Genomic DNA, 25,877 nt, shown 5'->3' with positions numbered 1-25,877 from the left:
TACAAATGCTACAGGAAGGATAGAAAGGGAGGCAAGAGAGGAGGGGGAGTGGCATTTTTGATAAGGGATAGCATTTCAGCTGTGCTGAGGGGGGATATTCCTGCAAATACATCCAGGGAAGGTATTTGGGTGGAGCTGAGAAATAAGAAAGGGATGATCATCTTATTGGGATTGTACTATAGAACCCACCCCCCCCACTACCCCCCCCCCCCCCCCCTCCCCCCCAGAGTCAGCAGGAAGTTGAGAAACAAATTTGTAAGGAGATCTCAGTTATCTACAAGAATAATATGGTGATTATGGTAGGGGATTTTAAATTTCCAAACATAGATCGACTGGGACTGCCGTAGTGTTAAGATGGAAAGGAATTTGTTAACAGTGTACAAGAAAATTTTCTGATTCAAGAAGGTACAAAACTTGACCTACTCTTGGGAAATAAGGCAGGGCAGGTGACTGAGGTGTCAGTGGGGGAGCACTTTGGGGCCAGCAACCATAATTCTACTAGTTTTAAAATAGTGATGGAAAAGGATAGACTGGATCTAAAAGTTAAAGTCCTAAATTGAAAAAGGCTAATTTTGATGGTATTAGGCAAGGACTTTCAAAAGCTGATTGGAGGCAGATGTTCGTAGGTAAAGGGACGGCTGGAAAATGGGAAGCCTTCAGAAATGAGATAACAAGAATCCAGGGAAAGTATATTCCTGTCAGGGTGAAAGGGAAGGCTGGTAGGTATAGGGAATGCTGGATGACTAAAGAAATTGAGGATTTGGTCAAGAATAAGAAGGAAGCATATGTCAGGTATAGACAGGATAGATCGAGTGAATCCTTAGAAAAGTATAAAGGCAGTAGGAATATACTTAAGAGGGAAATCAGGAGGGCAAAATGAGATAGCTTTGACAAGTAGAGTTAAGGAGAATCCAAAGGGTTTTTACAAATACATTAAGAACAAAAGGGTAACTAGGGAGAGAATAGGGTCCTTCAAAGATCAGCAAGGCAGCCTTTGTGTGGTGCTGCAGGAGATGCGGGAGATACTAAACGAGTATTTTGCATCAGTGTTTACTGAGGAGGAAGACATGGAAGATACAGAGTGTGGAGAAATCGATGGTGACATCTTGAAAAATGTCCGTATTACAGAGGAGGAGGTGCTGGATGTCTTGTGATGAAGCGACTCCTTTAACAAGGTTGTGCGGTCCTTGATCATTTTTTAGAGAGGTTGTAAATGACACAGACTCCGAAAAGTCTGGGGGTTGAAGGGGTTAGGGCCAATTTGATTATAGCTAACAGATACTGCGTCAGGCAGAAGGCTTTCAAGTTAAAACAAATTTGTATAATGAAAGGGGAGTGGCCAGTTCTCCCAACTCAGCTTTTCTCTGGTTTGGTTTGGTTTTAGCAGGAATCTGGAAAAGCTGTTGGACCCACAGAAGCAGGTCCAGACTGGTACTCTCTCTCTCCCTGACCTCGATCCTGTAAGAACTTGTGTTGGATTTGACCTTTTGTGCCCAAGTGGTGCTTATAGGGATTGTTGCAAGTATTGGGAACAGCATCATTAAATTAGGCTGATCTGTTGGTTTTCAGATAGAAGAAGTTATTCGGTATTCTGTTTTCTGTTGTTTGTGTTTCATTCGGTAATCTTGTAAAAACATTCTGTTTTGTTTAAGTGATTTGAGCAGCTCAAGTTGAGGTTCTGGATGTAGGTTTGCTCGCTGAGCTGAAAGGTTCATTTTCAGATGTTTCATCACCAAGCAAGGTAACATCATCAGTGGGCCTCTGGATGAAGCTTCATCCTGAGGCTCATTGAAGATGTTACCTAGTAGGGTGACGAAACGTCTGGAAATGAACCTTCCAGCTCAGCGAGCAAACCTATATCCATAACTTCAGTAAGGACTTTGACAAGGTTCCCCATGGGAGACTGGGTTAGATCTCATGGAATACAGGGAGGACCAGCCATTTGGATACTGAACTGGCTCAAAGGTAGAAGTCAGAGATGGTCGTGGAGGTTTGCTTTTGAGACTGGAGGCCTGTGACCAGTGGAGTGCCACAAGGATCGGTGCTGGGTCCACTGCTTTTCAGCATTTATATAAATGATTTGGATGTTAACATAGGAGGTGTAGTTAGTAAGTTTGCAGATGACACCAAAATTGGAGGTGCAGTGGACAGCGTAAAAGATTACCACAGAGTACAACGGGATGTTGATCAGATGGGCCAATGCGCTGAGAAGTGGTAGATGGAGTTTAATTTAGATAAATGTGAGGTGCTGCATTTTGGTAAGGCAAATCAGGCAGGACTTATAGACTTATTGGTAAATTCCTGGGGAGTGTTGCTGAACAAAGAGATCTTGGAGTGCAGGTTCATAGCTCCTTGAAAGTGGAGTCGCAGGTAGATAGGATAGTGAAGAAGGTGTTTGGTATGCTTTCCTTTATTGGTCAGAGTATTGAGTACAGGAGTTGGGAGGTTATGTTGCGGCTGTGCAGGACATTGGTTAGACCACTGTTGGAATATTGTGTGCAATTCTGTCTCCCTCCCATAGGAAGGGAGTTGTGAAACTTGAAAGGGTTCAGAAACAATTTACAAGGATGTTACCAGGGTTTTTAGATTAGATTACTCAGCATTAGATAATTAGATTAGATTACTTATAGTGTGGAAACAGGCCCTTCGGCCCAACAAGTCCACACCAACCCTCCGAAGAGCTACCCTCCCAGACCCATTCCCCTATATTTACCCCTTCACCTAACACTACGGGCAATTTAGCATGGCCAATTCACCTGACCTGCACGTCTTTGGACTGTGGGAGGAAACCGGAGCACCCGGAGGAAACCCACGCGGACACGGGGAGAATGTGCAAACTCCACACAGACAGTTGCCCGAGGTGGGAATTGAACCCGGGTCTCTGGATGTGTGAGGCAGCAGTGTTAACCACTGGGCCACCGTGCCGTTGGAAGGTTTGAATGATAGGGATAGACTGAATAGGCTGGGACTGTTTTCTCTGAAGTGTTGGAGGCTGAGGGGTGACCTTACAGAGGTTAATAATATCATGATGGGCATGGATAGGGTAAATAGACAAGATCTTTTCCCTGGGGTGGGGGAGCCCAGAACTAGAGGGCATAGGTTTAGGGTGAGAGGGGAATGATTTAAAAGAGACCTAAGGGGAAACGTTTTCACGCAGAGGATGGTGTGTGAATGGAATGAGCTGCCAGAGGAAGTGGAGGGGGTTGGTACAGTTACAACATTTAAAGGCATCTGGATGGGTATCTGAATAGGAAAGGTTTAGAGGGATACGGGCCAAGTGTTGGTAAATGGGACTCGAGTAATTTAGGAAATCTGGTTGGTATGGACAGGTTGGAGCCACCAAAGTGTCTGTTTCTGTGTTGTACATCTCTATGACTCCACCTGGAACTATCTCTGAACCCAAAGAGGAAGGATGTTCCCTGAGTTGGACTGAGAGTGAGGTCACATCCCCTGTGCCAATGGCCCGGGTTGGAATGGCATCACAAGGTAAGCTTGGACAGAAAGGAAGTTTTGCATTTCCATAGCACCGTTCATGGTATGGGACCATCCCAAATTGCTTTTATAGCCCAAATAATACTTAGAATGCAGTCTTTCATTTAATTTCAAAAATGTACTTTATTCATAAAAGTATCTGTTCTGTTCTAGACAGTAGTATATGGAGAAAGTGAGGACTGCAGATGCTGGGGATCAGAGCTTAAAAATGCGTTGCTGGAAAAGCGCAGCAGGTCAGGCAGCATCCAAGGAGAAGGGAAGAAGGCTTTATGCCCGAAACGTCGCTTCTCCTTCTCTTTTGATGCTGCCTGACCTGCTGCACTTTTCCAGCAACACATTTTTAAGTAGTATATGGAAAACAAATCAACATTGCAGTCCCACTCTATCCAACAAAACAAACCTTATTGGGATTGTGCATATATTTGAGATACCAGGAGAATCATAGGATACATACAGGGTGGAGGCAGGACATTTGACCCATTGAGTCCACACTGACCCTCCAAAAAACATCGCAAACAGACCCTCACCCACCCTATCCCTGCATTTCCCACGGCCAAACCACCTGACCTGCACATCTTTGAACCGTGGGAAGAAACCGGAGCACCCGGAGGAATCCCACACAGATACAGAGAGAGCATTCAATCCCAGCCTCGGGTGACTGTCTGTGTGGAGTTTGCACATTCTCCCCATGTCTGCGTGAGTTTCCTCCGGTTTCCTCCCACAATCCAAAGATGTGAAGGTCAGGTGAATTGGCCATGCTAAATTGCCCGTATTGTTAGATGCATTAGTCAGAGGGAAATGGGTCTGGGTGGGTTACTCCTCGGAGGGTTGGGCCGAAGGGCCAGTTTCCACACTGTAGGGAATCTAATCTAATCAAACGTGCAAACTCCGCACAGACAATTGCCCGAGGTGGGAATCGAACCCAGGTCCCTGGTGCTGTGAGGCAGCAGTGCTAACCACTGAGCCACCATGCTGTCCCAGGAGGGTCTGCTGATTGAATAGGCCCCCATTTAACCCCTGTAGAAGGATCTTAGATTATAGTGTTTCCCCAATAAGTCCTAGTGGCAGCTTGCCCCAAGCTCCAATGCTTCCCTCAGCACCTGGTTCTGGACCCTGGAGTGTGTCAGCCTGCCACACTCAGTCAGGGCCAACTCCTTGCCTGGAAGACCAACAAGTCTCTGTCAGACCAAAGGTCTTTCACTGAGTTGATGGTCTTCCAGGTACAGTTGATGCTTGTGTTAGTCTCCGTCCTGGGGAACAGTATGGTGGAGCACAGAGTCCTGTGTCACGGAGCTGCTCGGGACGAATCTCAACAAAAACCACTGCACCTTTCTCCAGACTTCCTTCGCAAAGGCACATTCCAGAAGGAGATGTGTGATTGTCTCAATACCACTCTCACAGCTGCTTCGAGGGCAGCGTGAGAGTTTGGGCTCACATGAAGAATCTCACAGGTCATGCTCTTCCCACCGCCAACCAAGCGATGGTTTGGTGCTTTGTTGGGAAGTTCTGATGATGAGGCATTCTGCCAAATGACTTTGACAGTCTGTCCAGGGAACAACCCGACAGGATCCACCTCTGCCTTTTTCCACAGGGTGTCGAGGACACTACATGTTGACCACTCCCTGATAGATTATGGTCCTCGATGTTTGTATTTGTAAATTTCTTCACAAAGGACAGGTGATACGGAACGGTCCAATGACTTGGAATATTCCATGGCAGCAAGGTCAGTCCCATCCTTCACAACACCTGGGACACTGGCCCAAAACGTCGACTTTTCCTGCTCCTCGGATGCTGCCTGTGCTTTTCCAGCACCACTCTAATCTTGACACTGGGGACAGGTAGACCCTCAGTAGATAGTGACACTGGTGTTTATATACTGGGGTTCTGTGCACAGCTTGATGCAGTCACACATCAGGATAAGGGCGGCGTTGGGGATGTTCTTTCCTCCCTTACGCAGAGTTTTCTTACATACAGACACAGGGACTTTAAACGCAGTTGGAACATAGAGGACATAGCTTCCAATCTGAGCCTCAGCCTGGGTGTCACTATGGTTGTTGGTGTCGTTGACTTGCAGATCATCACTAAAACCTGACCACGAAATTCACAATGTAACCAGAGGTCCGTGAAGTACATGGCCTGAGGTAGGCAGAGAGATTGTCCTGGGGCAGCACATCAGAATTTCAATTCCACCCACCACCGCCCCCCCACCACCCCCCCCCACCACCAGTGAAAATGGATCCAGTACCCAAACTGCAAATGACCCCCTGATGTGGGGAAATGGCCTCCACCATTAAAAAAAATAGCCCAGTGCACAATGGAAAAACAGAGAATTATGGATTAAAATGGGGAAGTGGGTCAACATGGGGTCAGGGTTAACAGGGGGAAATGGCTGAGCTCAGTTCACTCCTGTGTTGGATGAAGAAATCTCAGGGGTTTTACTAAATATAGCAAATACCCCAAAGTGCTTCAAGGGAGCACATGACATTTGACAGCAAGCCCCAGAATAAGCTATCAGGGAGGTAAACTGCACCTTCTTCAAAGGGGTTTTAAGAACTGTCGTCAAGGAAGAGCAGAGATGCTCAAGGGGGAGATTTCAGGTCTTAAGATCTGGATAGCCAGATACATCATCTTAATGTCACATGCCTAGCAATCAATGGGCCCAGCTGGTTAGTAATCTGGAGGACAAGGGTTCAAATCTCAAAACAACTGGAACTTAAATTCAATGAACTAATCAAAAGAAAAACTAGAGTCATTAATGTTGCTCATGAAACTATTGCATTGTTGTAAAAACGCATCAAGTCTACTAAAATGGCAAATGGAAGTAAGGACGAGCAGTTTAGAATTGGTACACCCATCATAACGAGGTTGTGTAGAGATAATATTACAGGACTAGTAATCTAGACTCCCAGGTTAATGTTCCGGGAACATGTTTTTGAGTCCCACCATGAAGATGGTGAGATTTTGAATTCAATAAGGAAATGTTCAGTAATTGTATGCTAGTCTAATGATGACCATGACTTGCTTGTTATAGAGGCAACACAACAAGCCTCTAACACTATCAATCGCTTAGAAACTGATGTGCCCCTCATTACATTAGAGCCATTCTTGGTATCAGACACTTGGCTGGTGGTGCTAAATTCCCCTGAGAGACCACTACCCCCTTTATTTTCCAAAACAGCATACTTGTTTGAGATGGGGGTAGCCAGAGGAGACTCCTATACTACCTGCCTCCGTCTCCTATCTATCCTGGAGTTAACCCATCTACCTGACCGTATCTGCGGCTTTTATCCCTTCCTACAACTGCCATCCATCACACCCCCTAGCTCCTGTAAATTCCTCACTGCCTCCAACTGCCACTTCAACAGATCCATGTGATACGATAGGATTCGCAACCAAAGACACTTCCTGCGGACGCAGTCATCAGAAACATGGAAACGCTCCTTAAACTCCCACATCCGACAGGAAGAGCTTTGGTCTAAAGGCCTTCTAAAGGCCATCTTTGCTCCTTCACAATTTACACTGCTCCAGGCTAGCTTAGTACCTATATTTTATGTTTTAAACTTTTAATCAAAAAGAACCCACTCTAGTCAATGTTAATGAAAAAACAGTAAAGTTACACGTTAAAACTATGCACTTATCATTCCTGTGCTGTGAGCTCTCCCACACAGGTTCCTCCAAGGTCAGCTGTGAATTTGGCTGTTTGTTCATTTTTCCTAGATGCACTCCGATGTCCAGAGATACTTAAACTCAAACAGCAAAGGCAGTAGCTGTGCATGTTTACTACTGTGTCAGACAGCAGAGTAGGTTTCTTTCTCTCTCTCACTGACCTTTGTTCCCATCCTCCTTTTTAAAGTGCCATTGTTTTGATCTTTTCTCCCAAAGTTCAAAAACAATGCAACAGCATATAAAATAGTAATTGCTGCTCCTGGAAATTGAGGAAATCACCTCCAGCACCTAAAATACCTCAAAAAAGGAGCAGGTCTTACAGCCACAACTTTTTTCCCGTCCTCCATCTTGGATGACCCAGAATTCGGAAAAGCACTTATCCTTTTTAATGAATCACCAAGACTATTCAGAAAGGTAGTCTCGCTGCAGTATTCAGTTTCTGAGGCGTTTTGTCTCCATTCCGTTGATACACTCAACGTGAAACTAAACATCAAATTGTCAGTTCTACACTGACCATTCAAGAGTTTAATCGAGTGACTCTTTCACCATAGTAACAATGTGAAGTCACCTCCTGGGGTTTATGGATTGATGCTGCTCAAAGTAAGGCCATTCAGCCCATCAGACCTCTGCTAGCTCCTTGAAAAAAAATCAATTCTCCCCATTTTCCTCCTCTTATCTTTTAGCGCTGCACAATGCTCCTTCTCATGCAGAGTCGTAGAGTTTTACGGCACGATAAAGGCCCTTTGGCCCATCACGGCCATGCTGGGCGTCAAGCATCCATCTATTCTGAAATAAAACAAAGAAATATGGGTGCGGGAAACCTGAAACAGAACCGGACATTGCTGGAGAAACTCAGCACCTGTGGAGAGAAAGCAGAGTCAAAGTCCAGTGACCCTTCATCAGAACCAGTTGTATCTAGGAAAAGGTGGTAAATGTGCTGAAGACAGGGGGTGGGGGTGTAAAGGAGACCAAAGCAGAGACAAAGATCGGCACACAAAGGGCTGGATAATGGTAAGCCAGGGAAGGAGAAAGATGCAAATGGGCACTGTCAGTGGCTGTGCTGAAAGCATCCCAAATAATGACAAGGCCTGGTGAGTGGGGGTTGGGTAAGGCACGGGGAAGGTGGTGCTCAGGTCCTTAAATTATTGAACTCAATATTGAGTCCTGCAGGGCCCCGAAGGAGGAGTTGCGATGTTGTTCTTCCAGCTTGTACTGAGCCTTACCCGAGATGGAAACGTAGGCAAGGGAACATGGTGATATGTTGACGTGACAGGCAGCTGTAAGCTTGGGGTCATTCTTGTTGACAGAATGTAGGTGTTCCTCAAATCAGTTGCCCATTCAGCATTACATCTCCCCGGTGTATAGGGGACCACATCGTGAGCAGCGAATGCAGTCGACCGGATTGAGTGAAGTGCGGGTAAATCGCTGCTTCACCTGAAAATTGTCTTTGCAGCCTTGGTTAGTGAGGAGGGAGGACGTCAATGGGCAAGGGTTGTACCTTCTGTGATTGTGCAGGAAGGTGCATAGGGATGTGGGGAGCTATTGGGCATGGAGGAGGAGTGAACAAGGGTGTTCCCGGAGAGAATGGTCCCTGCGGAAAGCTGACAAGGGAGAGGAGGGGAATATCTATCCGGTGGTAACATCCTACTGGAGGGGGCAGAAATGGCGGCTAATGATCCTTTGGATGCAGACGCTGGTGGGCGGGTAGGTGAGGACGAAGTTCTGAGGAAGGGTCACTGGACTCAAAATGTTAACTGTTTACTCTCCTGAAGATTCCTGGAGAAGGGCTTATGCCCGAAACGTCGATTCTCCTGTTCCTTGGATGCTGCACTTTTCCAGCAACACATTTTCAGCTCTGATCTCCAGCATCTGCAGTCCTCACTTTCTCTTCTGTTTACTCTCCACAAATGCTGCCAGATTTGCTGAGTTTCTCCAGCAATTTCAGTTTGTTTTTTTCTCTTTATTCTAATCCCATTCTCCAGCACTTGGCCCTGTAGCCTTGCATGCTAGGGCATATCAAAAGGATGTTGTGAAACTCGAAAGGGTTCAGAAAAAATTGACAAGGTTGCTGCCAGGGTTGGGGGAAGAGGCTGGGGCTGTTTACCCTGGAGCATCGGAGGCTGAGGGGTGACCTTATAGAGGTTTACAAAATTATGAGGGGTATGGATAGGGTAAATAGACAAAGTCTTTTCCGTGGGGTGGGGGAGTCCAGAACTAGAGGGCATAGGTTTAGGGTGAGACCGGAAAAATTTCAAAGGGACTTAAGGGGCAACGTTTTCACGCAGAGGGTGGTGCGTGTATGGAATGAGCTGCCAGAGGAAGTGGTGGAGGCTGGTACAATTACAACATTTAAAAGGCATCTGGATGGGTATATAAACAGGAAGGGTTTGGAGGGATATGGGCCAAGTGCTGGCAAATGGAACCAGATTAATTTAGGATATCTGGTCGGCAGTTTGAACTGAAAGGCCCGTTTCAGTGCTGTATATCTCTATGACTCTATAAATATACCCTAAATATACTTAGAAGCAGGGCTGGGGTTCCTGCGGGCTTTTGTTTAAGGGCCCCACAATGTCATTGAGCAAAAATGTACAACATGAATGAGGTTTCTGTTGAAGTGACAGCAATACAGAGAGAGAGAGAGAGAGACCCGAAAGCAATGATTAGATTAGATTCCCCTACAGTATGGAAACAGGCCCTTCGGCCCAACAAGTCCACAGCGACCCTCCGAAGAGCAACCCACCCAGACCCATTTTCCCTCTGACTAATGCACCTAACACTATGGGCAGTTTACAATGGCCAATTCACCCTAACCTGCACATCTTTGGATTGTGAGAGGAAACCCAGGCGGACACGGGGAAAACATGCAAACTTCACACAGACAGTCTCCCGAGGCTGGAATCGCACCCGGGTGCCTGGTGCTGTGAGGCAGCAGTGCTCACCACTGAGTCACCGTGCCACCCCTAACGCACTCCCTATAATTAGAGCAACCACTCACAGGTGGTAGAAAGAAATAATTTTTTACTGGTGATTTGTGTTGGGTTTTCAATGAGGAATTGGAGAAATACATTATTGAAAAGACTAGAGCAGAATTTAACATTCAGAGTCTGGCCTGTGAGGCGTTTAAGTATATTGGTTTAGAGATTGAGCAAAGCAGATTTTAAGGGTTGCTCTCCTGTTAAATTGTGAAAGCTTGTGTTTCTTATGTATGAAAGATTAAGGGTGAGGTCATCTAAATGAGGCTTTGGGGATGACTGCATGAGTTGTTAGAATGGGCCAAGGTAAAGACCATTACAAAAGTAACAGGAGTCGGCCATTCAGCCCCTCAACTAGGAGAAAGTGAGGACTGCAGATGCTGGAGATCAGAGCTTAAAAATGTGTTGCTGGAAAAGCGCAACAGGTCAGGCAGCATCCAAGGAGCAGGAGAATCGACGTTTCGGGCATCAGCCCTTCTTCAGGAATGAGGAGGGTGTGCCAAGCAGGCTAAGATAAAAGGTAGGGAGGAGGGGCTTGGGGGAGGGGCATTGGGAATGTGATAGGTGGAGGGAGGTCAAGGTGAGGGTGATAGGGCGGAGAGGGGGTGGGGCTGGAGAGGTCAGGACGAAGATTGCAGGTCAAGAAGGCAGTGCTTAGTCTGAGGGTTGGGACTGAGAAAAGGTGGGGGGAAGGGAAATGAGGAAACTGGAGAAATCTGCATTCATCCCTTGTGGTTGGAGGGTTACTAGGCCTGTTCCACCATTCAATAGGATCATGGCTGATCCCATCTTTCTTGCATCCACTTTTCCTGTCCTTTCCCCCGTAACCATTGATTCTCTGACTGATCGAGAATCAAGAATGAACTATTTTTGCTGGAGACAGGAGTTAGAAGAGAAACCTTAGATCCAGGCCGCTCAGAGGTGATGTCAGGAAGCATCATCTCGCAGAAAGGGGAGTGGAAACCTGCCTCTCTCTCTCTGTCATCCTCTACCCCTCAAGAAGCAGGGTATTAACAGATAGGCACCACTGTAAATTAATGGAGTTAAGACACAAATCAGCCATAATCTAAATGAATAGTGGAATAGAGTCAAGAATGTGAATGATCTTTCCCATTTCCCAGTGAGAACTGCCACTGAACCCAGCTTGTTTTTGAAGTGTTCAGCACTTCCTCCCAGTCTTTTTTATTCAATGTTTGCTACAGTGCTCCACCCTGAAGGGATTTAGAGTTACATCCTGGAGCAAGTGAGGGTCTAAACCCATGACCACTACCATCATGAAGGACAAGGGTAGCAGATACAAGGGATAAAAAAACACCATCTTCCTGCTCCCCCTCCAAGCTACACCCCATTCTGACTTAGAAGTACACCGTCATTCACCAGGTCATTATCCTGGAACACCCTTCCTATCAGCATTGTGGGTTGACCTGCAGCACACGGTCTCTCAAATCTCTCCCCCCCCCACCCCCCCCCCACCTCCATCCCACCCTCAACCCCAACAAAAACACTGCAAGTTCTCAACCTTAAGGAGAAAACTCCGAGAAGGAATCTTCCTTGCGGTGTACAGAAGTGTAAACCACATGGGAAAGATATGACTGTGGCCTTGACATTAATGAAGGACTTTGATGGAGCACATCAGGGAAACAGTTCCCATTCGATGAAGATTGGCAAAACAGCGGTGGGAGATTGAAGGAACCTGCCAAATGAGCCAGCACAGGGTTGAGGAAGGTTCTGTCGTTCAGTGTGTAGTTGGGATCTGGAAGGCTCTGCCTGAAAGTGGGGGGGTTGAAGCAATTTTGATCATTCCTTCTGAAAATCAATTGGATCATTGGAAGAATGTGATTGCACAAGAAAGGGCACAGAGGAGATTCACCAGAATATTATTCAGTTATGAAGAGCAACTAAGTTAAAAAAATTACACATCATCAGGTTATATTCTAACAGGTTTATTTGGAAGCACTAGCTTTCAGAGCACTGCTCCTTCACCAGCTAACTACCTGACAAAAGAGTACCTTACACAAAGGGTGGCACGGTGGCACAGTGGTTAGCACTGCTGTCTCACAGCGCCAGAGACGTGGGTTCAATTCGCCGCCTCAGGTGACTGACTGTGTGGAGTTTGCACATTCTCCCCGTGTCTGTGTGGGTTTCCTCCGGGTGCTCCGGTTTCCTCCCACAGTCCAAAAATGTGCAGGTCAGGTGAATTGGCCATGCTAAATTGCCCGTAGTGTTAGGCAAGGGGTAGATGTTGGGTTATGGGTGGGTTGCGGTTCGGTGTGGACTTGTTGGGCCGAAGGGCCTGTTTCCACACTGTAATGTAATCTAATCTAGTGCTCTGAAAACTTGTACTGACAAATAAACCTGTTGGACTATAGCCTGGTGTTGTGTGATTTTTAACTTTGTCCATCCCAGTCCAACACCGGCACCTCCACATCGTGGAGAGGGAGTAGAAAGGCTGGCATTGTTTTCCTTAGTGCAGAGAAGGCTGAGAGGGGACATGGTTGAGTTCTGACTGTGCTAGTGTCTAGCCAAAGCAAGATGCCTGGATCTGCCTAAGATTGGAACCAGTGACCTTCTCGGAGGGATTGTTGGGAAAGAGAGGGAGAATAGTTGTGCCAGGCTTAGACCATAAGACGTAGGAGCAGAGATTAGGCCATTCAGCCCATCAAGTCTGCTCCGCCATTGAATCACGGCTGACGGGTTTCTCAAACCCATTCTCCTGCCTTTTGCCCGTAATCCTTAATCCCTGATTCACTGAAGAACTTTTTTTATCTCAGTCTTAAACATACTCAATGAGATACACAGCCTCCTGTGGCAGTGAATTCCATAGATTCACCACTCTCTGACTGTAGATATTTCTCCTTATCTCTGTTCTAAAAAGTCTTCCTTTTACTCTAAGACTGTGCCCTTGGGTCCTAGTCTCTCCTACCAATGGAAATATCTTCCCAAAATCGACTCCGACCAGGCCATTCAGTATTCTGTAACTTCCAATAAGATTCTCTCTCATCCTTCTAAACTCTACCAAGTACAGACCCAGAGACCTCAAACATTCCTCATATGTTAAGCTTTTCATCCCTTCTAGGGTGTGAACCTCCTTTGAACACGCTCCAAGGCCAGTTCATCCTTCCTGAGATATGGATCCCAAAACTGTGTGCAATATTCCAAATGTGGACTGACCAGAGCCTTACACAGCCTCAGAAGCACATCCCTGTTTTTATATTCAACTGCTCTCAAAATAAATGCCATCACTGCTTAGTGAAGGTGTCTAAGCTCACACGTGATGTCGGTCCCTGGACACAGAACACAACACAGCATCTTTACAAGGAGGAGAGAGATTCGTTTTCAGTACTTATCGTCACCATGAGGTACGTATTCACCAGGGTGTGATTCATGAGTGAACAGCTTCTGGGGCAGCAACTATGGCCCTGTAAAGGTCTCTGCCACTCAAATTGTTCAGTAGAACCTGAATGATACAGTAGTTCATAGGAATGTTATGGTACAGAAGGAGACCATCCAGCCTATTGTGTCTGCATCAACTCTCTGAAGACCTTTGATGTATTACCAATCCCACACTTTATCCCATAATCCTGAACATTGGGTGTAATTTTACCCCATAATCCTGGACATTGGGCTGAATTTTACCCCATAATCCTGGACATTAGGCTGAATTTTCCTCCATAATCCTGGACATTGGGTGTAATTTTACCCCATAATCCTGGACATTGGGATGAATTTTACCCCATAATCCGAGACATTGCGCTAAATTTTACCCCATAATCCGAGACATTGCGCTAAATTTTACCCCATAATCTGAGACATTGGGCTGAATTTTAACCCATAAACCTAGACATTAGGTGCAATTTTACTCCATAATCCTAATCATTGGGCTGAATTTTACCCCATAATCCTGAACATTGGGCTAAATTTTACTCTATAATCCTGGACATTGGGCTGAATTTTACCCCATAATCCTGAACATTGGGTTGAATTTTACCCCATAACTCTGAACATTGGGCTAAATTTTACTCTATAATCCTGGACATTGGGTTGAATTTTACCCCATAATCCTGGACATTGGGTTGAATTTTACTCCATAATCCTGGATATTGGACTGAACTTTACTCCATAATCCTGAACATTGGGCTGAATTTTACCCCATAATCCTGGACATTGGGTTGGATTTTATCTGTTTTTTTCTGGTGAAGTCCAAGCTGCATCAAATTTGTTTTGAGGGATTCCTGTTGCGCGGCCTAGCGAGAATTCTCTCTGTATCTTACTGACGTTACCTCATTAACTACCCACCCAACCTCCACGCTGTCACTCACATCCAATTTCTGACCCCTCTTACCATAAGCCCATTCCTGGAAAAACTCTTCACTCGCTTCTGGAATTGATCGGTGTCCATTTTGCCCGTGCTACCTTTGAAAGGTTGCTCCTGGTAAAGCGCAGGTCAGTCTGAACTGCCCAGCGCTGTTGCTGACCTCTGTCTTGGGCATGGCACACTGGCGGTAATTGGTGCCCCAGTGTGTGGGCAGGGACTTGGAGGTCCACACATGGGATGCCTACTTCCCCCAGAATCAGTAGAGGAGGCCACAATACTTGAGCATGCCAGTCTAGCCCAAGGCTGCCAGCCAATGTGTGCAATCTCAGCTGTCTGGGGGAAGACCCAGTGGTGTCACTCTGGCAGGTTAAGTCAAACAAAGATGGGGTTTTCACCTTCACCTCTGTCTCCAACAGCAGGCCCTGCCCATCGCATCAGATAAAAATAGTACCATCAGGCAAGGCTGAGGATGAGTCAGAAAATCTCCTAGTCACCAAACTCCCTGCTAAAGTTGAAAATCCAAAGCCTTTTCAATGCTTCATCAGACTTGGATCTAACTGAGTGAAATATCATTCAGATTCACAGCTTTTTGATGCAAAGATCTACACGCTGCTGGGGGAGGTAATGGGAGCAGACACAATTCAAGAACCACCTGGACAAATACGTGAATAGGAAGGGCTTAGAGGGATACGGATCCTGTAAGTGAAGACAGTTTTAGTATCAAAGGGCAAAATGTGTCAGCGAAGGCTAGAAGGGCTGAAGGGCCTGTTCCTGTGCTGTATTGCTCTTTGTTCCTTCCTTTCAGAGTGAAATGCAAATCCTCTGTGCAGCTAATCTCTCTAGTATCACCTTCCATTTTACAGAAGAGACTGAGCTGTACCTCAGTCAGTGATTACCAGCAGGGTGCTGCCCTGTCGCACGTGACTCAGGGGCCTCACTGCTAAATGCAACTGGATGCCAAAGGTCAACTCATTTTAACATGTTCCAAGTTTATCTCTGTCCCTGCTTGCGCACGGCATACAGGAGCTGGTGGAAGGAAGCTTCTCACTTCTGTTTTCGAGTTGCCTGCGTTCCAGTCGAATCTGCCTTGTCAGATTATTGATGTAGCAGAGGCCAAGGATCACAGGCTGCTATATAATCAGCACGTCAGCTCTGACGCCAGAAGCTTGAAGCCTCACGACCTCGACCCGCTGCTCAGAATGCACAGGCCGGCTGGAGGTTGCGTCTGCTGCTGTTTACTATTCTCTGGTGGCAGCGTGGCTGTCAATGATCTCATCAGGGAAAAGCCAAAGGGGCTGGCGTCTCCGTCCCTACCACAGAGCCTTCCTTTCCCTGTTCACTCCCTCTGCAGCTCTCCCGCACACCTCACCACCAAGTGATTTCCTCACTGCACCCCCACACACTTCCCTATCCCTCTTCCCCTCTAAGCCCCACTCTAATCAAATGTCCCCATAACCACATCTCAGAAACGACCAAACAGTTGATGATTAGGAATGGCCCAAAGGGGTATGATTCATTCAAAAGGACAAAGACCATAACATCATGTTATTGTAATAATAATTGGATAATACACAGGATATGAGACGACAATATAATAATAAACCTCTCCCAATGACCTGTCATGTTGGGAGCTGGTCACACTCCCTCCATTCTCAGTGACCCCCACATCCTCCTGCCCCACTTTAGATGGGTGACCAGTGTTCAAACTTTCTCCAGGAGGGTACCAGAAGTTCAGTATGAGGCTGCATAACGTCATAATTAGACCCAAGCTGTTTAATAGTGGCATCAAGAATCACTGCGCCCAAAGGATCAAATAAATCTGGAACCCTCTCCCTGTGGAGATGGGAGATTTCTAATCTGAGACTAATGGAACTCGGGTTGACAAGATTATCAGGGAAGGAATAAGAGGGATGAACACTGAAAGTTGTCAGAAAGAATATATAAAACTTCTTTAAAAAAAGAAAGAAAAAGTGGGCGGCACGGTGGCCCAGTGGTTAGCACTGCTGCCTCACAGCGCCAGAGACCCGGGTTCAATTCCCGCCTCAGGCGACTGACTGTGTGAAGTTTGCACATTCTCCCCGTGTCTGCGTGGGTTTCCTCCGGGTGCTCCGGTTTCCTCCCACAATCCAAAGATGTGCAGGTCAGGTGAATTGGCCATGCTAAATTGCCCGTAGTGTTAGGTAAGGGGTAAATGTAGGGGAATGGGTGGGTTACGCTTCGGCGGGGCGGTGTGGACTTGTTGGGCTGAAGGGCCTGTTTCCACACTGTAAGTAATCTGATCTAATCATTGAAACATACAGGCAGATGTTTCTCTGTTACCTCATTGTAGCTGAGAAACCAGACAAAACACAGGAAAATGAAAGAAACAGAAGGAGACCATTCAGACTAATGTTAATGTTAATGTTCTGCAAAGAGGAGCTTAAAGGCCAACCATTGCAGATGGCGAAATACAAATTCAATAAAATCTGTAATTTTAAAAATGTATAATTTTTTTTCAGGGCAACCATTTAAGGGTCGTCATCAAACCCCATCTGAACCATTAATGTCTTTCAGGGAAGGAAATGTGGTGTCCTCACCCATGTGACTCCAGACCCACAGCAATGTGGTGGACACTTAACTGCTCTTTGAAATGGTCAAGCAAGCCAGTCAGTTCAAGGGTAATTATGGATGGGCTATAAATGCTGTCATTGCCAGTGGTGCCCACATCCCACATTAGAATCTTCAAAATCTGTAACATTGCTATAATTCCCTTCCTCAGTTCCATTCCCCTTAATAACTTTGCCTTGCAAAAGCCTGTTCAATCATTGTTTTGAAATTTTCCATCGACGTTCCAAGCCCAATATGTTTGGAGGACGAGCGTTCATGTCCCTCATGACCTTCAGTGTGAAGAGGTTCTTCCTGATGTCAGACCATAACAACCCAGCTCTAATTTTAAGGCTACACCGTCTTGTTTTAGACATGTTGAAATCTTAAACTCTAAAATTTTAAACATAAGGACCCAACATAAGGGAAACAGCAATAAGTGACTCATTCTTGGCATCGGCATACAGATGCCTTGGTAGTTTGTGCCAACCTGTCACAGTGAGCAATGCTGCATTATATTGAAAGTGAACAACATAAAATAAGAAACAGGAGCAGGAAGTAAGCCCTTTCAGTAACTTCAAAGTTGATTTGATTATGGTTTCAGCTCTGCTTTCCTACCTGCCTTTCATGACCCTTTACCCCCTCAGTTTAACTTATCCTTTGACATGTCATTCAGCCTCCCCTACTCTTTGAGGAAGTGGATTTCAAACGAGGCTTTGAGAGAAGAAATTCCTCCTCATCCCTGTCTTAGAGTGTGACTCTTTATTCTAAAGAGGTGTCCCTTCCACAAAGGGGGTCTTTTCAGCACCTACTAAGCCCCCCTCCAAAACACACACGTTTTAATAAGATCACCTCTCATTCATCTCTTCTCCAATGAACTTGGGCCCAACCTGTTCACAAGACAAACCCTTTCATCCCAGGAAATGACACCATGAGTCTTCTTTGAATTACCCTCAATGCAAGGATATCCCTCCTTTAGCAAAGAGATCACAATCTAATTTCCCCTTTATCCTTGGATTGGAATATGGGCATCACTGACAAGGCCAGCATTTACCGCCCATCCCTAACTTGACTGGCTCTCTGGGCTATTACAAAGGGCAGTTAAGAGTCAACCACATCGATGTGGATCAGGAGTCACATGTAGGTCAGGTTGGGTAAGGATGGCAGATTTCCCTCCTAAGGACACAAATGAGCCATCATTAGACTAACTTATACCATAGTTTGTTGACTGTGTGATAAGATTGCTCAGTGTTGAAATCGGATTAGAACCATTGCCTCAGAACATGAATATAGGCTCTGAAGTGCCAGGCCAGTGATTGCCACCAGCACCACAGTACCACCACCTCCCCTATAAGCAGTAAATATCGGTCTGGCCTCACCAATTATATGCCCACTTTTATAGATATTCAAATTAACCTGTTCAGAGATATTCTTATACACCTCTGGAGGAAGTGGGACTTGAACCCAAGTCTCCTGGCTCAGAGAAAGGGACACAATCACCCTACCTCAGGAGTCACTTTATCCCTGCTTTAATCTACCTTTAATCTCTCTTCATTACAAAGGCCAACATTCCACCTGTCTGTCTAAACGAGTAAGTTTTGGGAGCTCATGTACAGTGGCCCCCAGATCAATCTCGATCACAGCGTTCTGTAACTTATTTCAATTGAAATAATGTTTTCGTTTTATTCTCCTTAAGTGGAGACATTGGGCTCAAAATGGTGAGGCATGAAGTGGTGTGATTTTTTTACAGTGTTGTAGGCTTGTGCTGACAACTGCGTTCTTGGAAATTAGCTGCAAATTGTTTCTAATCGTTTCTAAAGCTTCCAATAAATACATTCCAGTCATTAAAAGGAAGGACTCTTTCTGAGGTTGTTTTGTTCGGGATACTCCCACACTTGTTTGGAAGTTGCATAAAACAAGCATATGAATAGATTTCAATTTGAGTAGCATTTCCTTTCTGTGTCATGCATCTACTGATTGCCATTTCTCCCAAGATGTCTCAGGGATGGTGCACCAGATGCTGTGATACTTCAACAGACCAAAGGCTCATCTGAACTCTTTCTTAGAGTCGCAACGTTGTACAGCACGGAAACAAATCCTTCGGTCCAATTCATCCATGCTGACCTGATATCCTAGGAGTAGCCGTATTCCTGATGAAGGGCTTTTGCCCAAAACGTTGATTTTCCAGCTCCTCGGATGCTGCCTGAACTGCAGTGCTTTTCCAGCACCAGTCTAATCCAGATCCTGACCTGATAACCTAACCTAATCTAGTCCCATTTGCCAGCACTGGGCCCATATCCCTCTAAACCCTTCCCATTTATATACCCATCCAGATGCCTTTTAAATGTAATTGTACCAGCCTCCACCACTTCCTCTGGCAGCTCATTCCATACACACACCACCCTCTGTGTGAAAACGTTGCTCCTTAAGTCTCTTTTAATTCTTTCCCCTCTCACCCTGAACCTATGCCCTCTAGTTTTGGACTACCATACTCTGGGAAAAAGACCTGGGCTATTTATCCTATCCATGCCCCTTCATGATTTTATAAACCTCTACAAGGTCATCCCTCAACTTCCGATGCTCCAGGGAAAACAGCCCCAGACTATTCAGCCTCTCCCTATGCCTCAAACCCTCCATCCATGGCAACATCCTTGTAAATCTTTGTTGAACCCTTTCAAGTTTCACAACAGCTTTCCGATAGGAAGGAGACCAGAATTGAACAAAAACAGGCTCACCAATGTCCTGTACAGCTGCTACATGACCTCCCAACTCCTGTATGCCATGCACTAACCAATACCTAAGGTTATTGGAACTGAGGGTCACTGACATCACATAAATGGGAACGACAAATAGGAACTGATCTGAGCACTGGTGAGCAGAGTCCAGATTATACACCAACAGAAAGAAAGAGAGGAGAGATGCAGGTGCACCAAACGCCAAATGCTACCTCTCACATCCTCGCATTTACTTAAGAACAGAATTGGCAGGGATTTGAGATATATTCACCCACACACTTGATGTGCATTGCGCAATGCAGCAAACTCGAGAGATGCTGAGAGAACAGGGAATGGAGGGAGAACCACCCTGGACAACATAAAACAGCATTTGATCATGGAGGATACGTTTCTCAACTCCATTCTCCTGGCTCTCCCCATAACCCTTGATCCCCTTCCTAATCAAGAACTTATCTATCTCTGTCTTCAAGACTCCTAATAACTTGGCTTCTGTAGCCTTCTGAGGCAATGAGTTCCACAGACTCACCACTCTCTAGCTGAAGAAATTCCTCATCTCAGTTCTAAAGGGTCAGCTGCTAGTTTGTCTGACAAGTGGGAACATCTTTTCCACAGTCACTCTGTCCACGCCTCTCAGTATCCTGCCAAATCTCGTATGCATGTCCAGCAGGTAATAAGAGAGGGAATGGTATTTTGGCTTTTATTGCTGAATGAATGAAGTATAAAAACAGGGAAGTGTTGCTGCAATTGTATAAGGCATTGGCAATAGGATATCAGGATTCAGCTGTGGTTCTCTGACTTGAGGAAGGAGGTAAGTGCATTAGAGCCAGTTCAGATGCAGACAAGATACCAAAGGAGATCGACAAAGTAGATTCTGCATTCTATTACGCTTATGTACTTATATAAGGTATGATTTGTCTGGTAAATTTGTAAAACAAACATTTTCACTGTATCTCGGTACATGTGACAACAATAAATCAAGTGAAAAGATGGGTGTTTCACTTTGTGGGACAATCTAGAACAGAGGTCATTGTTTTAAATCTTCCGCCCTTTAGCCTAAAACCGAGATGAGGAAGAATTACTCATCTAAAAGGGTCATGATTCTGTGAAATTCACTACCTCATGGTGCAGTAGATACTGGGACACTGAATAAATCTGAGGAGATAGACAGGTTTTAAATTAGTAAAGGGGGAGTGGGCAGGAAAGGGATGTTGAAGCTGGGATGAGATCACCTTAAACGTATTAAACAGTGAAACAAGTTTGAATATCTGAATAAGGGAGCTACATTAGGTTGGCAAGCAGTGAGTGGAGCTCTGTTATTAAAAAAGAGAAACAAAAAGCAAGAAACTGCAGACCAGTTATAGCAAAGAAAGTAAAAGTTAAAATGCCAAATGTTAAATACCAAATCTGAAGAAGAGTCATATGGGACTTGAAAGCTCTGTTTCTCTCCCCACAAATGTTGAGTTTCTCCAGCACATTCTTTTTTGTTTCAGATGTCCAACATCTGCAATATTTTGTTTTTATTCCCATTTGCAGGGGTTTAGAGGCGACTTGATTGAAACATAAAAGATCCTGAGGGTTCCTGACAGGATATACCTGGTGAGGATGTTTCCCCTTGTGGGAGAGGCTAGAACTAGAGGACATTGTTTAAAAATAAGGGGTCATCCATTTAAACCAGCGATGAGAAGATCATTTTCTTATCGAAGTTCGGGGGTCTTTGAAATGCTCTTCCTTAAAAAGTGGCGCATGTTGAAGGTAAGGCAGACATTGATAGATTCTTGATGAGCCAACACATGGAAGGTTATCAGGGAAATTTTTTTTCATGTTTTTTTTCCCTCTGACTACCTCCTGGTGGGAGCTCAGTCATGGAGGTAGTGGCGGCAATCTTGTCCAGATGGGCCAATGTCTTGAGAAGTGGCAGATGGAGTTTAATTCAGATAAATGCGAGGTGCTGCATTTTGGGAAAGCAAATCTTAGCAGGATTTATACACTTAATGGTAAGGTCCTAGGGAGTGTTGCTGAACAAAGAGACCTTGGAGTGCAGGTTCATAGCTCCTTGAAAGTGGAGTCGCAGGTAGATAGGATAGTGAAGAAGGCATTTGGTATGCTTTCCTTTATTGGTCAGAGTATTGAGTACAGGAGTTGGGAGGTCATGTTGCGGCAGTACAGGAGATTGATTAGGCCACTGTTGGAATACTGCGTGCAATTCTGGTCTCCTTCCTGTCGGAAAGCTGTTGTGAAACTTGAAAGGGTTCAGGAAAAATTTACAAGGATGTTGCCAGGGTTGGAGGATTTAATAGGGAGCGCTGAACAGGTTGGGGCTGTTTTCCCTTAAGCGTCAGAGGCTGAGGGGTGACCTTATAGAGGTTTACAAAATTATGAGGGGCATGGATAGGGTAAATATGCAGTCTTTTCCCTGGGGTTAGGGAATCCAGAACCTGAGGGCATAGGTTTAGAAAAGAGATCTATGGGGCAACTTTTTCACACAGAGGGTTGTACGTGTATGGAAATGAGCTGCCAGAGGAAGTGGTGGAGGGTGGTACAATTGCAACATTTAAGAGGCATTTGGATGTGTTTATGAATAAGAAGGGTTTGGAGGGATATGGGTCGGGTGCTGGCAGGTCGGACTAGGTTGGGTTGGGATATCTGGTCGTCGCGGACGGGTTGGACCGAAGGATCTGTTTCCATGCTGTACATCTCTATGACTATGACTATGACAGCAGCTAGGGGCCCAGAGGCCTTTGGTGGTCAGCCACGAGGAGGTTGGTGTGCCCGGCTGGAGCTGTGGTTGACAGCAGCATTGTGGAACCAGCTGGGCATCTGGAGCTGCCAGAGCAGGACTATGGCTGCAGGTGGCGAGGCAACTGGTGAGGCCAGACTGCGGACTGCAGCAAGAGGGCACCTCAGGGAGCAGGGGGGGGGTCAAGAGTTGGAGCTCAGCGCAAGGAGGGATCGAGCCCTCATTAGGAAAGCCTGGTGTGGAGCAATGCAGGTCCATCACTAAAAAAAAAGGACTGTAGTTTGGAACTTTGAACTTTATTTCTTATTTACAGGTTGTTCTGCTATAAAGCACAGGTTGTCAGCACGAATGGTGATAATGCAATTGATGGATTGTGGTCATCGTTTCGATAATGTGAACTTTCTACTGAACAGGTATAGCATTCTCTATTGGTTATCTTCTCCAGTGTGAATCTTCTTTAGCGATTTTCCATAGCACGATTTTCTGGAACGGTTTTCCATAGAGTGATTTTCTATAGCAGTTTTCCATGGTGTGATTTTCCATACCAGTTTTCCACAGTGCAGTTTTCTATAGTGGTTTTCCATAGCCTGATTTTCCATAGCAGTTTTCCATAGTGTGATTTTCTACACCAGTTTTCCATAGCACGATTTTCTGGAACTGTTTTCCATAGAGCGATTTTCTATAAGCAGTTTTCCATAGTGTGAGTTTCTGTAGCAGTTTTCTATAGTCTGATTTTCTATAGTGTTTCTGCATAGCGTGATTTTCTATACCAGTTTTCCATAGCATGATTTTCTATAGCGGTTTTCCATAATGTGATTTTCTATAGCGGTTTTCCATAGTGCGATTTTCCATAGTGCGATGCTGAATTTTTAATTTTTTTCTTTACTTTTCCAGTTTTTACCTAAGGTTTTGTACCCAGGTCCCTTGTACGTAAGATGGTGCTGTGACTGGTGACATTGTACACTTTTCACTGTGCTTCTGTATCCCTGTCCTTGAGTACACGTGACAGTAAAACCTGATTCTAAAATAACAGTGAGGTGTAATCAGATCACCCCAATCTTATTGAAAAGGGAAACAGGCTTGAAGGGCCAAATGGTCTATCTCTGACCTTAATTCAAGACATCATGTGTACCACTAACAGGATTTGAACTGCCTGTATTCACTGGAATTGTTATTCAGCATTACTGCAAAGGGAGCAGCTCTGTGAAATGAAAAGGCACTTCAAAAGATTTAGTTAAATGAGAAGGAAATTGAAGAATTTGAGAAATGTTGGAGATCAGCATGAAGCCAAGGGGGTGATGCAAAACATCTTTAGTTAACCAAAAATCTCCTGCACCATCGCTTTTTGTGAGGCCAGTTGTTTATAAAAAGCAACTGAATTTTACCTTCAGGGGCACAATTCAGATGTTCAGGCAGATTTGGATTCGTGTTAAAAAGATACAAAGCCTGGTTGCTGTGGGTGAGCACATTTTAAGGTCAATTAGAGACTAATTGTTTTTCAAAGTCCCTCTGCATCTCATGCTCAAAATCTTAAACAAGCAGCTATCAGGAAAGGAATATCCTCATCTGCCTTGTCTGAGTCTAATGTTATCTTACACACATTTTCTAAACTCCACACAATCTTCTCCACTTCAAGAAGAACACCACCATCCGTTCCATTCAAATTGCTTCCAGCGATAGAGTCATTCTGGTAAACCTCCTCACCGGTTACACAAAGCTTTCACATCTTTCCTGACGAGGATGGCAAGAACTGGATGAAATACTCTAGTTTGGACCTGATCTGAGCTTTCTAAAGCTTCAGTGTAACTCCCCTGCTTTTGTACTCACTGCTCTTTCTTATGAAGCCCCAGATCCGACTTGCTTTGCTCACCATTCTGTCAGTATGTCCTGCTGCTTTTAAAACTGCACACGCACCTTCCAGCTCCCTCTGTTCCTGCACACTCTTTAGAATTGTGCCTGGTCCCCATCTCTTCTGCAAAAAAAGCATCACCTCATCCATCTTTGCCCATTCTTCTGGCTTGTGAAAATTCATACCGTCTTCTCAGTCTACCACTCCCCTAATTTTGGTATGATCTGCAAAATTTGAGAGTTGCAATATATTTATTTCATTCCATTCGGTTTCAGGAGCAGTGGTAATAAACCACGAACAGATTGTCAGAGATAATACAGGAGAAATCCTGCGATATCTGCCTTTCAATGTGTACTATTTTACTAATTTCACTTCAGAAATCAGACTGTCCCGTGTAAAAACACGCAGCACACAACTTCAATGCTGATTAAATTGCTCTCCACGCTAACATGGGATTTCATATGAGGCGGTCTCTTATAAAATGCTCTCTGCAGGGCTCCCTGAAACAGGATTACACGGAGGATAACAAATACAATTTGAGTCAATTCTAAAAGATCCAGCTGACAGCCAAATTTGAGTGTTTTTAAAATTGTCTGAAACCGTGAGATTAAGCTAGTGTGGCTAATTCCCCAAAAGGGATTCATCATCATTCAAAATACATCGCAGGCAATGAATTTCTCTCTGAGATTTATTTCATTGCCTTTGTAACCTTGACATATTGATGCTCTTTGAAGATGAGAGTGGCACTGAGGGTGTAGGATAAAATGAATCACAGATCTAAGGCCTGGGTTCAGTCATTACAGAAAGGTACACCCAAGCACCAGGTGGGCTTCATATTGTCAGAAAACACAGCAGTCCCCTTGCAAGGAATGAAGCAGTCCTGTCCTTAATATCCAGCTCTTAGCTGTGTAGTTCATGCCTGTTTAACATTTCTTTGATATTTAAACTATTAAATATTTTCTAACCTGTCTCCGAAATTCCAAGCTCAGGCATCATTTTCCTGTGTAGGAGGTATTTTGCAATGTGCCTGAGGCTGGAAGTGGGCATATAGATGTTGTTGGGTGATAAATAATAGAAATGCAGGCACACTGTCTGAACGACATGGTGGCTCAGTGCCTCACAGCACCAGAGACCCCTGGGTTGACTCCAGCCTCAGACGACTGTCTGTGCGAAGTTTGCACGTTCTCCCTGTGCCTGCATGGGTTTGCTCTGGTTTCTTCCCACAGCCCAAAGATGTGCAGGTTAGGTAGATTGGTCATGCTAAATTGCCCACAGTGTCTGGGGATGTGCAGACTAGGTGGATTACTCATGGGAAATGCAGGGTTATAGGGAGTGAGTCTGGGTGGGTTGGTGTGGACTTGAAGCACCCAATGGGCCTGTTTCCACACTGTAAGGATTTCTATGGTTCTTTTAAGGGCTGATTTGGATTTTAGCAGGATCAGGGAGCCCTCTTAATGAAATTTGTTAGCCAATCAAAGGCTGGCCAACTATGTATTGCTCAGCAGCGCAGATGATGGTAGCTGCTGGT

Source organism: Chiloscyllium punctatum, chromosome 29 (assembly GCF_047496795.1).
Source record: "Chiloscyllium punctatum isolate Juve2018m chromosome 29, sChiPun1.3, whole genome shotgun sequence".
In the NCBI taxonomy this organism is placed as follows: Eukaryota; Metazoa; Chordata; class Chondrichthyes; order Orectolobiformes; family Hemiscylliidae; genus Chiloscyllium; species Chiloscyllium punctatum.
The sequence above is the reverse complement of the archived record's forward strand: the minus strand, read 5'-3'. Positions refer to the sequence as shown.